Source organism: Phyllobates terribilis, unplaced genomic scaffold (assembly GCF_046119375.1).
Source record: "Phyllobates terribilis strain yellow unplaced genomic scaffold, ASM4611937v1 Scaffold_499__1_contigs__length_1316695, whole genome shotgun sequence".
Classification (NCBI taxonomy): Eukaryota; Metazoa; Chordata; class Amphibia; order Anura; family Dendrobatidae; genus Phyllobates; species Phyllobates terribilis.
The window spans coordinates 842,727-859,459 of NW_027363259.1; the positions used below are offsets into that span (position 1 = coordinate 842,727).

Consider the following 16,733-nt stretch of genomic DNA (forward strand, 5'->3'; position numbering starts at 1 on the left):
GTCGGATTTGGGGATGGACTCTTTGGCTTTGCTTTTCTTCTCCTCATTGGATTTTTCATGTTCAAAGTTGCAGAAGCCAGATTACAAGCTCATTTTGGTTCAACTTCAGCAACTGTGCATTGCATTGCCATGTAATGTGATGCAATGCTATCTTTCTAGCTCTCCCTTTTTACTTCCTTTTGGATAAACAGACATATTAGGCAAGCATTTTGGAGCTTTCACCTAAATAACTACAGGTGGTGAGATAAGCTGCACAATATAATTGACCTTTCAGTATATTGTTGCACACACACCATCTATTTAGCAAATGCCCTTGTTATCAACAGCAGCCTTTTAAACTCACCTGAGCTAACAGGTATGTGCGCTGGTTACTCTGCTGCGCTTAAAATTTCTTTTTTGGTTTGCTACAATGCCTTTTCTGAAACGTTGTCTCCTTCTGCTGGAACACTGACTTCTTTCATTTAATGCCTGCAGACTATAAAAGAGAACCCAACCCAAAAAGTTTGGTTGATTAGTCTGTGGCATTCTGTTAAACTGTTGCTTATGGCGGTCTCTGTGAGCTTCTCAGCGACATTCAGCCAGCCAGGTATCCTGCCTGCAGTAGATGGAATGTGGCAATGGAACGCTGGCTGCGCGTGTCATAATAGGCTCTGAGCCTTTATATACCTGTGCACAGCAGCAGCCACCTTCAGTCTGCTGCTGGACAGCCAGCAGCAGCAGCAGCAGGAGAGGTATGTAATCAGGAGCCCTCCTGCTAAGGGTAGACAGCTGCTCGTTCCACCCCACCCCCCGCCTTAATTGGTTCTCCTCCCTTCCAACGGTGTTGAGGCGGGTGGGAACAGCAGGGGGTGAAGGTGCTGTGTTTAAAGAGGTGGAGTTATGCAGATCTAAAACGCGTGGATTGCAGCAGCAGCAAGCCGAAAAGTGCAGGCATGTAAGGGATCTAGAGGTTGACAACATGTCTTCTTAACGGGAGTCCAGGAGCTCATCTCCACAAATGGACTTTTCAGGATCCTTGGGTGGCTCCGTAGTTTGAAACCAATTCTGGTTATCGCTTCTCGGCCTTTTGGCTAAGATCAAGTGTAGTATCTGTTCTTATCAGTTTAATATCTGATACGTCCCCTATCTGAGGACCATATATTAAATGGATTTTTAGAACAGGGAGATGGAAAAAGAGCTTGCTCTGTCCACTCCACGCATTGACCTGGTATTGCAGTATCTCCAGGACCGGTGCACCCCTTCTTTAATGCAGTTTCTAAAATCAGAAAGAATTGAATTCAATGTTTTTTGTTCATTTTGCTTGTTTGTCGGATTTGGGGATGGACTCTTTGGCTTTGCTTTTCTTCTCCTCATTGGATTTTTCATGTTCAAAGTTGCAGAAGCCAGATTACAAGCTCATTTTGGTTCAACTTCAGCAACTGTGCATTGCATTGCCATGTAATGTGATGCAATGCTATCTTTCTAGCTCTCCCTTTTTACTTCCTTTTGGATAAACAGACATATTAGGCAAGCATTTTGGAGCTTTCACCTAAATAACTACAGGTGGTGAGATAAGCTGCACAATATAATTGACCTTTCAGTATATTGTTGCACACACACCATCTATTTAGCAAATGCCCTTGTTATCAACAGCAGCCTTTTAAACTCACCTGAGCTAACAGGTATGTGCGCTGGTTACTCTGCTGCGCTTAAAATTTCTTTTTTGGTTTGCTACAATGCCTTTTCTGAAACGTTGTCTCCTTCTGCTGGAACACTGACTTCTTTCATTTAATGCCTGCAGACTATAAAAGAGAACCCAACCCAAAAAGTTTGGTTGATTAGTCTGTGGCATTCTGTTAAACTGTTGCTTATGGCGGTCTCTGTGAGCTTCTCAGCGACATTCAGCCAGCCAGGTATCCTGCCTGCAGTAGATGGAATGTGGCAATGGAACGCTGGCTGCGCGTGTCATAATAGGCTCTGAGCCTTTATATACCTGTGCACAGCAGCAGCCACCTTCAGTCTGCTGCTGGACAGCCAGCAGCAGCAGCAGCAGGAGAGGTATGTAATCAGGAGCCCTCCTGCTAAGGGTAGACAGCTGCTCGTTCCACCCCACCCCCCGCCTTAATTGGTTCTCCTCCCTTCCAACGGTGTTGAGGCGGGTGGGAACAGCAGGGGGTGAAGGTGCTGTGTTTAAAGAGGTGGAGTTATGCAGATCTAAAACGCGTGGATTGCAGCAGCAGCAAGCCGAAAAGTGCAGGCATGTAAGGGATCTAGAGGTTGACAACATGTCTTCTTAACGGGAGTCCAGGAGCTCATCTCCACAAATGGACTTTTCAGGATCCTTGGGTGGCTCCGTAGTTTGAAACCAATTCTGGTTATCGCTTCTCGGCCTTTTGGCTAAGATCAAGTGTAGTATCTGTTCTTATCAGTTTAATATCTGATACGTCCCCTATCTGGGGACCATATATTAAATGGATTTTTAGAACAGGGAGATGGAAAAAGAGCTTGCTCTGTCCACTCCACGCATTGACCTGGTATTGCAGTATCTCCAGGACCGGTGCACCCCTTCTTTAATGCAGTTTCTAAAATCAGAAAGAATTGAATTCAATGTTTTTTGTTCATTTTGCTTGTTTGTCGGATTTGGGGATGGACTCTTTGGCTTTGCTTTTCTTCTCCTCATTGGATTTTTCATGTTCAAAGTTGCAGAAGCCAGATTACAAGCTCATTTTGGTTCAACTTCAGCAACTGTGCATTGCATTGCCATGTAATGTGATGCAATGCTATCTTTCTAGCTCTCCCTTTTTACTTCCTTTTGGATAAACAGACATATTAGGCAAGCATTTTGGAGCTTTCACCTAAATAACTACAGGTGGTGAGATAAGCTGCACAATATAATTGACCTTTCAGTATATTGTTGCACACACACCATCTATTTAGCAAATGCCCTTGTTATCAACAGCAGCCTTTTAAACTCACCTGAGCTAACAGGTATGTGCGCTGGTTACTCTGCTGCGCTTAAAATTTCTTTTTTGGTTTGCTACGATGCCTTTCCTGAAACGTTGTCTCCTTCTGCTGGAACACTGACTTCTTTCATTTAATGCCTGCAGACTATAAAAGAGAACCCAACCCAAAAAGTTTGGTTGATTAGTCTGTGGCATTCTGTTAAACTGTTGCTTATGGCGGTCTCTGTGAGCTTCTCAGCGACATTCAGCCAGCCAGGTATCCTGCCTGCAGTAGATGGAATGTGGCAATGGAACGCTGGCTGCGCGTGTCATAATAGGCTCTGAGCCTTTATATACCTGTGCACAGCAGCAGCCACCTTCAGTCTGCTGCTGGACAGCCAGCAGCAGCAGCAGCAGGAGAGGTATGTAATCAGGAGCCCTCCTGCTAAGGGTAGACAGCTGCTCGTTCCACCCCACCCCCCGCCTTAATTGGTTCTCCTCCCTTCCAACGGTGTTGAGGCGGGTGGGAACAGCAGGGGGTGAAGGTGCTGTGTTTAAAGAGGTGGAGTTATGCAGATCTAAAACGCGTGGATTGCAGCAGCAGCAAGCCGAAAAGTGCAGGCATGTAAGGGATCTAGAGGTTGACAACATGTCTTCTTAACGGGAGTCCAGGAGCTCATCTCCACAAATGGACTTTTCAGGATCCTTGGGTGGCTCCGTAGTTTGAAACCAATTCTGGTTATCGCTTCTCGGCCTTTTGGCTAAGATCAAGTGTAGTATCTGTTCTTATCAGTTTAATATCTGATACGTCCCCTATCTGGGGACCATATATTAAATGGATTTTTAGAACAGGGAGATGGAAAAAGAGCTTGCTCTGTCCACTCCACGCATTGACCTGGTATTGCAGTATCTCCAGGACCGGTGCACCCCTTCTTTAATGCAGTTTCTAAAATCAGAAAGAATTGAATTCAATGTTTTTTGTTCATTTTGCTTGTTTGTCGGATTTGGGGATGGACTCTTTGGCTTTGCTTTTCTTCTCCTCATTGGATTTTTCATGTTCAAAGTTGCAGAAGCCAGATTACAAGCTCATTTTGGTTCAACTTCAGCAACTGTGCATTGCATTGCCATGTAATGTGATGCAATGCTATCTTTCTAGCTCTCCCTTTTTACTTCCTTTTGGATAAACAGACATATTAGGCAAGCATTTTGGAGCTTTCACCTAAATAACTACAGGTGGTGAGATAAGCTGCACAATATAATTGACCTTTCAGTATATTGTTGCACACACACCATCTATTTAGCAAATGCCCTTGTTATCAACAGCAGCCTTTTAAACTCACCTGAGCTAACAGGTATGTGCGCTGGTTACTCTGCTGCGCTTAAAATTTCTTTTTTGGTTTGCTACAATGCCTTTTCTGAAACGTTGTCTCCTTCTGCTGGAACACTGACTTCTTTCATTTAATGCCTGCAGACTATAAAAGAGAACCCAACCCAAAAAGTTTGGTTGATTAGTCTGTGGCATTCTGTTAAACTGTTGCTTATGGCGGTCTCTGTGACCTTCTCAGCGACATTCAGCCAGCCAGGTATCCTGCCTGCAGTAGATGGAATGTGGCAATGGAACGCTGGCTGCGCGTGTCATAATAGGCTCTGAGCCTTTATATACCTGTGCACAGCAGCAGCCACCTTCAGTCTGCTGCTGGACAGCCAGCAGCAGCAGCAGCAGGAGAGGTATGTAATCAGGAGCCCTCCTGCTAAGGGTAGACAGCTGCTCGTTCCACCCCACCCCCCGCCTTAATTGGTTCTCCTCCCTTCCAACGGTGTTGAGGCGGGTGGGAACAGCAGGGGGTGAAGGTGCTGTGTTTAAAGAGGTGGAGTTATGCAGATCTAAAACGCGTGGATTGCAGCAGCAGCAAGCCGAAAAGTGCAGGCATGTAAGGGATCTAGAGGTTGACAACATGTCTTCTTAACGGGAGTCCAGGAGCTCATCTCCACAAATGGACTTTTTAGGATCCTTGGGTGGCTCCGTAGTTTGAAACCAATTCTGGTTATCGCTTCTCGGCCTTTTGGCTACGACCAAGTGTTGTTGCTGGAAGACTCCAAAGCCTATCGCATCCTCGGCCTTGAGGCATCGGCAGTTCTACTGTCTTAAGCCTCCTGCTGCTATAGGGGGTGTGCGTGCTGAAGAGAACCAAGAAGGCGATCGACTTATCTGAATATGGCGATGGCGACATCGGCTACTCTCCGTTCTGCTGGAGCTGGCGACTTGAAGATCAAGAACTCTTTCAAGATTGAAGTTGAAGAGCGAGCCCGTGACAAGTTCTCCCTGTCTTTCTTCGTGAGGAAGGTCCTGCTTGAGATCCTGCAGGTGAAAAGGGAGAACATTCTGGCACTTCAAGATGCTCCTGGACGCTTTGTGCTTACCCTGACCTCTGAAGTGGCATCTCAGAATTTTTACCATCAGATCAAGCTGAGACTTCAGGAGGAAGATCTTAAAGGACTGTGTTTTGTGACCCTCTGCCTGGCAGAAGAGAAGTCTGTGGGGGTTCATATGAGCAATCCGCATGTCTCTGAAAAGGATGTGGCTGCGTTTCTGCATAACTATTGCTCTGAGGTCCACTTTTCTCACAAAATCATGAACTCTGAGAGGTTGTGGACCGGAAAATACAAGTTCATCGTGAAGCTGAGAGAAGGTTTGGGAATTGGTGGACTCATTCATCCGCCTCAGAGCTTCCTGATTGGCAGAGAGAGAGGAAGACTCTTCTATCCAGGGATGCCTATCTTCTGCAGAAAATGTATGGACTTTGGGCATTCCTTTGAGAGCTGCAAGGAGGAGAACGCTCTTTGCAAGAAGTGCTATCAAAAAGGACATGTCACTCTGAACTGCCCAAATCAGATGATCTGTAATATCTGCCGTATCCCTGGGCACTCTTTTCGGGATTGTCCGTTGAGAAAAAAGACCTTCAGCTATGCAGATGCAGCTCGGGGGGGAGCCCCTCCGAAGCGGTCCAGTCCTGAAGAACAAACAGACAAATCCAAGGACCCTCCCGGGAACCCTTCTGGGGATCCGCCCAAGGACACTGCTGGGGACCCGCCTGGGGATAGCATTGTTCTCAAGGATTGGTCGGAGAGTCCAGATGGTCATGTGGTGGAGGAGAATCCAGCTGAGTCTGAAGTGGAGATGGGAGAGGAGTCTTCTAAGGAGGCTGGTGGTGAGGAGGAGGAGGAGGAGATTAACATTGACGTGGAGGTTTTGAGGAAAAGGAAAAAGGAGAAGTCGAGTTTGTTTAAGGGAGAGAGCGCCAGCAAAAGACCTGCTGGGCGTTTGAAAATAGTCCTCCCTAATTACTCACCTAAACCGATCATCTCAGTTCCTAAACCTGTAAACCCATCTGATCCGGTGAACATCGAGGAATTCTCAGACACGGACGTTTCTGCGGGTCCCTCTACCCCGGTCGGATTCATGTCAGATACGGACTCAAGCTCTGTTTAAATGATTTATGGCTACACTCAAAATTGCCTCACTAAATGTGAGGAGTTTAAAGGGCTCTGTCAAGAGAGCTGCTTTATTTTCTTACCTGATGACTTTAGATGCTGATATTTTTTTACTTCAAGAATGCGGCATTGACCATGACCCTAACTATAACAAACTAAGGGAAGATTGGGCGAACGGACCTTCCATCTGGTCCGGTGAAAATGGATCGCGTGCTACTGGTGTTGGCGTCCTGTTTAAAAACAAAGACTTTAAGGTTACCTCGTTCACTGAAGTTGAACCTGGACGTGCACTAGTTGTTAATGTGAGTTACTGTGGATCCGAGTTCAAGCTGATTAATGTTTATGCATCTCCGATTAAAGAGGAAAGATCCAGTTTATTAGATATCATCAAACTCTTTATACCTGGTCCTACACCAACTGTGGTTGGCGGTGACTTCAATTGTATCCGGTCTGATGAAAATAGGACATCAGGTACTAGAAGGAAAGACAAAACTGAGATGCAGTTAAAAAATCTAATCGACGATACTTGCCTGAATGATGTCTGGAGAGTAAAGAATACCTCTGAACCAGGATACACTTGGGAGAACAATCTTCTAAAATCAAGAATTGACTTTGTTCTGACATCACAGAGTTTTAAAGTGAATAAAGTGGATCTAACAGGTAACATCTTTTCTGACCACAAAACGTTAATTACTCACTTGGAATTGCCCAGTCTAGAGAAAGGGCGAGGTGTCTGGAAGTTGAACACTCTGCTGCTGGAAGATGAAAGTATAAAAGAGGAATTTTTGAAATTTTATAAAAAACTACAGGGGAAAAAACATTATTACAAAAGAATTCTAGAATGGTGGGAGTATGTGAAGTCTCAAATTAGACATTTTTTTCTCTTAGCTGGCAAAAGGAAGGCCAGACAGAATCAGAAATGGTTTAAAGACCTGAATACAAAACTGCAAACAGGTTACAAACTCAGAAATGCAGGGATAGATATGGAGGATGTTATTTTACAAGTCAAAGAAGACATTAAAAAAGCAATTGAACAGAAAGGCAAAGAAATAATTTTCAACGCCAAGGTAGAACATATGGAAAAAAATGAAACATGTTCCAGGTTCTTTTTCAAAAAATCTTTAGAACGCAAAGAATTAATTAAAGAACTTGATGGTGAAACAACTAAAGATGGACTGTTGGACAAAGCGCAAACTTTTTATCAAAATCTTTTTAGCGAAAAGAAAATTGACGCTGATTTTTTACCTGATGCTCTTAATTCATTGCAGAATCACCTTGAAAAGCAAGATCAAGAGTTGTTGATTGAAGATATCTGTGAAGAAGAACTGCTAAGTGCAATCAAAAGCTTTTCTAGAGGAAAAACACCGGGTACTGACGGACTACAAATTGAATTTTATCTTACTTTTTGGGAGATTTTAAAAGACGACCTGTTTGAGATTTTTAAAGCTGTCTTTTTATGTGACAAATTGCCTGAATCTTGGAGAAGTGGTGTGGTCACCCTGCTTTTTAAAAAAGGAGATAAGACTAATCTAGAGAACTGGAGACCAATCACGTTACTCAACGTAGATTATAAAATTATGGCAAAAATCATGGTGAACAGAATGAAGAAGGTGATAGAGAAGGTCGTGCATCCTGATCAGGTATGTGGTGTGCCTGGTCGTACAATTGCAGAAAACTTGAATATTATACGGGACGCAATTTGGTATCAGCAAGAGAGGAAGCAAAAGCTAGCTCTTCTGTCCCTTGATTTCCAGAAAGCGTACGACAGAGTCTCTCATAAGTACCTGTATTCTGTGTTAAAGAAAATGAAATTCCCGGATGTTTTTATTAAGCACATTGCACTTTTATATGATGGAAGTTTTAGCAGGATTTTAATTAATGGTTTTTTATCTTCAGAAGTTGTTCTAAAGTCGGGCGTCAAACAAGGATGCCCACTTTCGCCTCTGCTCTTTATCTGCGCAATCGAGCCTCTACTGGCAATGTTGAGGAAAGATAAGATGGTGAAAGGTGTACCCATACCAGGTGGAAATGGACTAAGTACTAAGTCACTGGGGTACATGGATGACATCACGATCCTGTGCGACTCAGAACAATCGCTGAGAAGAGCAGTAAGAACTACTGATTTTTTCTGTTTAGCATCTGCCTTCAAACTGAACTTGGAGAAGAGCGAATGTCTTGGATTCGGTGATTGGTCAGATGCGCAGATTCCTCAACTTAAAATAAGAAGTGATAAGATCAAAATTTTAGGTGTTGTGTTTACAAAAAAGAATGATGGAGAAGAAAGTTGGCAGTTGGTGAAGGAGAAAATGCAAAAGAAGATAAGTTTATGGAAACTCAGAAAATTATCAATGGAAGGTAAAAACTTGATCATTAAGTCTTTGTTGTTGCCGATAATGTTGTTTTTAAGTATGGTGTACCCCCCAAATGAGAACACAGTAAAGTTTCTCCAGAGACAAATTTTTCTTTTTCTGTGGGGATCAAAAATGGAGAAGGTTCGAAGAGAGACAATGTACAAGCAGCATAAATATGGTGGAAAGAATATCCCAAATATCAAAAAATTTTTGTACCTAAAGTTCTTTAGTTTTTGCTTCAAAATGACCAATCTAAGAACTCATTGGTCTTTCTACTTAAGATATGCAGCTGGAGATATCTTTAGGAAAAGAAAGTGGATAACATTGCCCCCAAATTCTCCTGTCCTAATTACACCGCCAAAACAATATGTCTTACTAGAAAAAACAATTAGACTTTATAACTTACCTGAAGTAGATGTGGAGATGCTGTCAAATTCAAGAAGACTGGCTCTAGAGACAAAGAGAAAAGAAACGATGACAGCAGTGGCAAACTTTACATACACTAAAAGTGGAAGAATTTGGAGAATGACTTATGCACCTTATCTAACAAATGAATATAAAGACTTGGCATGGGCAATAGTGCAAGAATGTGTTCCTGTTAGATTTTTTCAACACAGAAGGGGATTGTGCAATACTGCAAGATGCCCTAGAACAGGCTGTGTTAGAGAGGAAACAGTTTTACACACCTTTTGGAACTGTTTTTATGCCCAAAATGTCTGGAAAGAAGTTGGAAGTCTCTTAAAGTTTGTTACTGGTCTTAAGTTTTTAAATCACGAAGTAGTTTTATATGGAAATTTTACATGTCAATCAAAAGAAAAAGAAAGAGTCATTTGGATAATGATAAATGGAATAAAGAATGCGCTATGGAAAGTCCGAAACATATTGCTTTTTAAAAGAGATTTTATAAGTGAAAGTGAATGCATAAAATTAGCACTAAGTGAAATATATATTTATTACCTGTTAGATCTGAAGAGAATTGGGAAAAAAAGAGCCAAGAGTCTATGGAACTTTCATCTGTGGAACCATGTAGCATGAACAGATTATAAGGCAAGAGAAATATTAGAAGAGAAATAACAACTGAAATATAAGAACAAAATGAAAAAGAAAAAAATCTGTTCTTATCAGTTTAATATCTGATACGTCCCCTATCTGGGGACCATATATTAAATGGATTTTTAGAACAGGGAGATGGAAAAAGAGCTTGCTCTGTCCACTCCACGCATTGACCTGGTATTGCAGTATCTCCAGGACCGGTGCACCCCTTCTTTAATGCAGTTTCTAAAATCAGAAAGAATTGAATTCAATGTTTTTTGTTCATTTTGCTTGTTTGTCGGATTTGGGGATGGACTCTTTGGCTTTGCTTTTCTTCTCCTCATTGGATTTTTCATGTTCAAAGTTGCAGAAGCCAGATTACAAGCTCATTTTGGTTCAACTTCAGCAACTGTGCATTGCATTGCCATGTAATGTGATGCAATGCTATCTTTCTAGCTCTCCCTTTTTACTTCCTTTTGGATAAACAGACATATTAGGCAAGCATTTTGGAGCTTTCACCTAAATAACTACAGGTGGTGAGATAAGCTGCACAATATAATTGACCTTTCAGTATATTGTTGCACACACACCATCTATTTAGCAAATGCCCTTGTTATCAACAGCAGCCTTTTAAACTCACCTGAGCTAACAGGTATGTGCGCTGGTTACTCTGCTGCGCTTAAAATTTCTTTTTTGGTTTGCTACAATGCCTTTTCTGAAACGTTGTCTCCTTCTGCTGGAACACTGACTTCTTTCATTTAATGCCTGCAGACTATAAAAGAGAACCCAACCCAAAAAGTTTGGTTGATTAGTCTGTGGCATTCTGTTAAACTGTTGCTTATGGCGGTCTCTGTGAGCTTCTCAGCGACATTCAGCCAGCCAGGTATCCTGCCTGCAGTAGATGGAATGTGGCAATGGAACGCTGGCTGCGCGTGTCATAATAGGCTCTGAGCCTTTATATACCTGTGCACAGCAGCAGCCACCTTCAGTCTGCTGCTGGACAGCCAGCAGCAGCAGCAGCAGGAGAGGTATGTAATCAGGAGCCCTCCTGCTAAGGGTAGCCAGCTGCTCGTTCCACCCCACCCCCCGCCTTAATTGGTTCTCCTCCCTTCCAACGGTGTTGAGGCGGGTGGGAACAGCAGGGGGTGAAGGTGCTGTGTTTAAAGAGGTGGAGTTATGCAGATCTAAAACGCGTGGATTGCAGCAGCAGCAAGCCGAAAAGTGCAGGCATGTAAGGGATCTAGAGGTTGACAACATGTCTTCTTAACGGGAGTCCAGGAGCTCATCTCCACAAATGGACTTTTCAGGATCCTTGGGTGGCTCCGTAGTTTGAAACCAATTCTGGTTATCGCTTCTCGGCCTTTTGGCTAAGATCAAGTGTAGTATCTGTTCTTATCAGTTTAATATCTGATACGTCCCCTATCTGGGGACCATATATTAAATGGATTTTTAGAACAGGGAGATGGAAAAAGAGCTTGCTCTGTCCACTCCACGCATTGACCTGGTATTGCAGTATCTCCAGGACCGGTGCACCCCTTCTTTAATGCAGTTTCTAAAATCAGAAAGAATTGAATTCAATGTTTTTTGTTCATTTTGCTTGTTTGTCGGATTTGGGGATGGACTCTTTGGCTTTGCTTTTCTTCTCCTCATTGGATTTTTCATGTTCAAAGTTGCAGAAGCCAGATTACAAGCTCATTTTGGTTCAACTTCAGCAACTGTGCATTGCATTGCCATGTAATGTGATGCAATGCTATCTTTCTAGCTCTCCCTTTTTACTTCCTTTTGGATAAACAGACATATTAGGCAAGCATTTTGGAGCTTTCACCTAAATAACTACAGGTGGTGAGATAAGCTGCACAATATAATTGACCTTTCAGTATATTGTTGCACACACACCATCTATTTAGCAAATGCCCTTGTTATCAACAGCAGCCTTTTAAACTCACCTGAGCTAACAGGTATGTGCGCTGGTTACTCTGCTGCGCTTAAAATTTCTTTTTTGGTTTGCTACAATGCCTTTTCTGAAACGTTGTCTCCTTCTGCTGGAACACTGACTTCTTTCATTTAATGCCTGCAGACTATAAAAGAGAACCCAACCCAAAAAGTTTGGTTGATTAGTCTGTGGCATTCTGTTAAACTGTTGCTTATGGCGGTCTCTGTGAGCTTCTCAGCGACATTCAGCCAGCCAGGTATCCTGCCTGCAGTAGATGGAATGTGGCAATGGAACGCTGGCTGCGCGTGTCATAATAGGCTCTGAGCCTTTATATACCTGTGCACAGCAGCAGCCACCTTCAGTCTGCTGCTGGACAGCCAGCAGCAGCAGCAGCAGGAGAGGTATGTAATCAGGAGCCCTCCTGCTAAGGGTAGACAGCTGCTCGTTCCACCCCACCCCCCGCCTTAATTGGTTCTCCTCCCTTCCAACGGTGTTGAGGCGGGTGGGAACAGCAGGGGGTGAAGGTGCTGTGTTTAAAGAGGTGGAGTTATGCAGATCTAAAACGCGTGGATTGCAGCAGCAGCAAGCCGAAAAGTGCAGGCATGTAAGGGATCTAGAGGTTGACAACATGTCTTCTTAACGGGAGTCCAGGAGCTCATCTCCACAAATGGACTTTTCAGGATCCTTGGGTGGCTCCGTAGTTTGAAACCAATTCTGGTTATCGCTTCTCGGCCTTTTGGCTAAGATCAAGTGTAGTATCTGTTCTTATCAGTTTAATATCTGATACGTCCCCTATCTGGGGACCATATATTAAATGGATTTTTAGAACAGGGAGATGGAAAAAGAGCTTGCTCTGTCCACTCCACGCATTGACCTGGTATTGCAGTATCTCCAGGACCGGTGCACCCCTTCTTTAATGCAGTTTCTAAAATCAGAAAGAATTGAATTCAATGTTTTTTGTTCATTTTGCTTGTTTGTCGGATTTGGGGATGGACTCTTTGGCTTTGCTTTTCTTCTCCTCATTGGATTTTTCATGTTCAAAGTTGCAGAAGCCAGATTACAAGCTCATTTTGGTTCAACTTCAGCAACTGTGCATTGCATTGCCATGTAATGTGATGCAATGCTATCTTTCTAGCTCTCCCTTTTTACTTCCTTTTGGATAAACAGACATATTAGGCAAGCATTTTGGAGCTTTCACCTAAATAACTACAGGTGGTGAGATAAGCTGCACAATATAATTGACCTTTCAGTATATTGTTGCACACACACCATCTATTTAGCAAATGCCCTTGTTATCAACAGCAGCCTTTTAAACTCACCTGAGCTAACAGGTATGTGCGCTGGTTACTCTGCTGCGCTTAAAATTTCTTTTTTGGTTTGCTACAATGCCTTTTCTGAAACGTTGTCTCCTTCTGCTGGAACACTGACTTCTTTCATTTAATGCCTGCAGACTATAAAAGAGAACCCAACCCAAAAAGTTTGGTTGATTAGTCTGTGGCATTCTGTTAAACTGTTGCTTATGGCGGTCTCTGTGAGCTTCTCAGCGACATTCAGCCAGCCAGGTATCCTGCCTGCAGTAGATGGAATGTGGCAATGGAACGCTGGCTGCGCGTGTCATAATAGGCTCTGAGCCTTTATATACCTGTGCACAGCAGCAGCCACCTTCAGTCTGCTGCTGGACAGCCAGCAGCAGCAGCAACAGGAGAGGTATGTAATCAGGAGCCCTCCTGCTAAGGGTAGACAGCTGCTCGTTCCACCCCACCCCCCGCCTTAATTGGTTCTCCTCCCTTCCAACGGTGTTGAGGCGGGTGGGAACAGCAGGGGGTGAAGGTGCTGTGTTTAAAGAGGTGGAGTTATGCAGATCTAAAACGCGTGGATTGCAGCAGCAGCAAGCCGAAAAGTGCAGGCATGTAAGGGATCTAGAGGTTGACAACATGTCTTCTTAACGGGAGTCCAGGAGCTCATCTCCACAAATGGACTTTTCAGGATCCTTGGGTGGCTCCGTAGTTTGAAACCAATTCTGGTTATCGCTTCTCGGCCTTTTGGCTAAGATCAAGTGTAGTATCTGTTCTTATCAGTTTAATATCTGATACGTCCCCTATCTGGGGACCATATATTAAATGGATTTTTAGAACAGGGAGATGGAAAAAGAGCTTGCTCTGTCCACTCCACGCATTGACCTGGTATTGCAGTATCTCCAGGACCGGTGCACCCCTTCTTTAATGCAGTTTCTAAAATCAGAAAGAATTGAATTCAATGTTTTTTGTTCATTTTGCTTGTTTGTCGGATTTGGGGATGGACTCTTTGGCTTTGCTTTTCTTCTCCTCATTGGATTTTTCATGTTCAAAGTTGCAGAAGCCAGATTACAAGCTCATTTTGGTTCAACTTCAGCAACTGTGCATTGCATTGCCATGTAATGTGATGCAATGCTATCTTTCTAGCTCTCCCTTTTTACTTCCTTTTGGATAAACAGACATATTAGGCAAGCATTTTGGAGCTTTCACCTAAATAACTACAGGTGGTGAGATAAGCTGCACAATATAATTGACCTTTCAGTATATTGTTGCACACACACCATCTATTTAGCAAATGCCCTTGTTATCAACAGCAGCCTTTTAAACTCACCTGAGCTAACAGGTATGTGCGCTGGTTACTCTGCTGCGCTTAAAATTTCTTTTTTGGTTTGCTACAATGTCTTTTCTGAAACGTTGTCTCCTTCTGCTGGAACACTGACTTCTTTCATTTAATGCCTGCAGACTATAAAAGAGAACCCAACCCAAAAAGTTTGGTTGATTAGTCTGTGGCATTCTGTTAAACTGTTGCTTATGGCGGTCTCTGTGAGCTTCTCAGCGACATTCAGCCAGCCAGGTATCCTGCCTGCAGTAGATGGAATGTGGCAATGGAACGCTGGCTGCGCGTGTCATAATAGGCTCTGAGCCTTTATATACCTGTGCACAGCAGCAGCCACCTTCAGTCTGCTGCTGGACAGCCAGCAGCAGCAGCAGCAGGAGAGGTATGTAATCAGGAGCCCTCCTGCTAAGGGTAGACAGCTGCTCGTTCCACCCCACCCCCCGCCTTAATTGGTTCTCCTCCCTTCCAACGGTGTTGAGGCGGGTGGGAACAGCAGGGGGTGAAGGTGCTGTGTTTAAAGAGGTGGAGTTATGCAGATCTAAAACGCGTGGATTGCAGCAGCAGCAAGCCGAAAAGTGCAGGCATGTAAGGGATCTAGAGGTTGACAACATGTCTTCTTAACGGGAGTCCAGGAGCTCATCTCCACAAATGGACTTTTCAGGATCCTTGGGTGGCTCCGTAGTTTGAAACCAATTCTGGTTATCGCTTCTCGGCCTTTTGGCTAAGATCAAGTGTAGTATCTGTTCTTATCAGTTTAATATCTGATACGTCCCCTATCTGGGGACCATATATTAAATGGATTTTTAGAACAGGGAGATGGAAAAAGAGCTTGCTCTGTCCACTCCACGCATTGACCTGGTATTGCAGTATCTCCAGGACCGGTGCACCCCTTCTTTAATGCAGTTTCTAAAATCAGAAAGAATTGAATTCAATGTTTTTTGTTCATTTTGCTTGTTTGTCGGATTTTGGGATGGACTCTTTGGCTTTGCTTTTCTTCTCCTCATTGGATTTTTCATGTTCAAAGTTGCAGAAGCCAGATTACAAGCTCATTTTGGTTCAACTTCAGCAACTGTGCATTGCATTGCCATGTAATGTGATGCAATGCTATCTTTCTAGCTCTCCCTTTTTACTTCCTTTTGGATAAACAGACATATTAGGCAAGCATTTTGGAGCTTTCACCTAAATAACTACAGGTGGTGAGATAAGCTGCACAATATAATTGACCTTTCAGTATATTGTTGCACACACACCATCTATTTAGCAAATGCCCTTGTTATCAACAGTAGAGATGAGCGGTGTTCGACTAGAACTGTTCGCCAATCTCAAATTCGAGCTGTTTTGGGCGGTGTTCGAGTTGTTCCACGAACCCGAACGATTTGCAAAAAATTCGGCTGTTCGAGGTTATGTTCGATAACTGTTCGTGCACCAAAAGCGTGTCCTGCATGTCTGGCGCTATTTAGAGCACCAATCATGCAGGGATTGTCTGCCACTCACTGTAATGCCACAGCCATGGTGGTTGTGGCATTACAGTGGTTGCCCAAATCGATGGGAACAGTGCTCACAGTGAAACATGAAAAGCCGGCAATTCAGCAGCGGCATACACCGGTACCCGACAATTTAGAACCGAAAGAATAGAGCTTCACACATAGATTAGATAGATATAAACATGTCAGTCACATATATATGAAGTACAGTGAAAGTGTTGCTTACTGTACTTGTCATTTAGCGTAAAGGATTTATCAAAAAAAATAATAGTGTTTTCATGCACCGTCTCTTTAAAAAAGCCGGCCGGCAATTCAGCAGCGGTACCCGACAATTTATAACAGACAGAATAGAGCTTCACACATAGATTAGATAGATAGAAACATGTCAGCCACATATATACGAAGTACAGTGACAGTGTTGCTTACTGTACTTGTCATTTAGCGTAAAGGATTTATCAAAAAAAATAATAGTGTTTTCATGCACTGTCTCTTTAAAAAAGCCGGCCGGCAATTCAGCAGCGGTACCCGACAATTTATAACAGACAGAATAGAGCTTCACACATAGATTAGATAGATAGAAACATGTCAGTCACATATATATGAAGTACAGTGATAGTGTTGCTAACTGTACTTGTCATTTAGTATTAAAATAAAGGATTTATTATTAAAAAAATTGGCGTGGGGTTCCCCTTAATTTTAGGCTCTAGCGGAGGTTAAGCAGACGGCTGGGGCAGATGTTTGAAGCCTGGGAAGGGGGTAATACCCACGGAGCTTCCCAGGCTACTAATATCAGCCCCCAGCTGAATACATAGCCTTTACTAGCTATTAAAATGGGGGACACCCCAAAAAAATGACGTGGGGTCCCCCCTAATTTAATAGCTAGCAAAGG

General features: G+C 43.3%; 8 non-coding genes across 8 annotated transcripts; all 8 read left to right on the forward strand.

Moving 5' to 3' along the window:
- The first annotated feature begins 1,050 nt into the window (after positions 1 to 1,050).
- Positions 1,051 to 1,241, forward strand: LOC141230199 (U2 spliceosomal RNA). Its single transcript, XR_012296754.1, has one exon. It is a non-coding gene; the product is annotated as a U2 spliceosomal RNA (small nuclear RNA).
- A 1,115-nt stretch (positions 1,242 to 2,356) lies between these two features.
- Positions 2,357 to 2,547, forward strand: LOC141230745 (U2 spliceosomal RNA). The gene has a single exon (XR_012297196.1). It is a non-coding gene; the product is annotated as a U2 spliceosomal RNA (small nuclear RNA).
- Positions 2,548 to 3,662: 1,115 nt separating this feature from the next.
- LOC141230746 (U2 spliceosomal RNA) lies at positions 3,663 to 3,853 on the forward strand. Its single transcript, XR_012297197.1, has one exon. It is a non-coding gene; the product is annotated as a U2 spliceosomal RNA (small nuclear RNA).
- A 5,993-nt stretch (positions 3,854 to 9,846) lies between these two features.
- Positions 9,847 to 10,028, forward strand: LOC141230360 (U2 spliceosomal RNA). Its single transcript, XR_012296893.1, has one exon. It is a non-coding gene; the product is annotated as a U2 spliceosomal RNA (small nuclear RNA).
- A 1,115-nt stretch (positions 10,029 to 11,143) lies between these two features.
- On the forward strand, positions 11,144 to 11,334 carry LOC141230747 (U2 spliceosomal RNA). The gene has a single exon (XR_012297198.1). It is a non-coding gene; the product is annotated as a U2 spliceosomal RNA (small nuclear RNA).
- A 1,115-nt stretch (positions 11,335 to 12,449) lies between these two features.
- Positions 12,450 to 12,640, forward strand: LOC141230748 (U2 spliceosomal RNA). Its single transcript, XR_012297199.1, has one exon. It is a non-coding gene; the product is annotated as a U2 spliceosomal RNA (small nuclear RNA).
- A 1,115-nt stretch (positions 12,641 to 13,755) lies between these two features.
- On the forward strand, positions 13,756 to 13,946 carry LOC141230749 (U2 spliceosomal RNA). Its single transcript, XR_012297200.1, has one exon. It is a non-coding gene; the product is annotated as a U2 spliceosomal RNA (small nuclear RNA).
- A 1,115-nt stretch (positions 13,947 to 15,061) lies between these two features.
- LOC141230750 (U2 spliceosomal RNA) lies at positions 15,062 to 15,252 on the forward strand. The gene has a single exon (XR_012297201.1). It is a non-coding gene; the product is annotated as a U2 spliceosomal RNA (small nuclear RNA).
- The last annotated feature ends 1,481 nt before the right edge of the window (positions 15,253 to 16,733 follow it).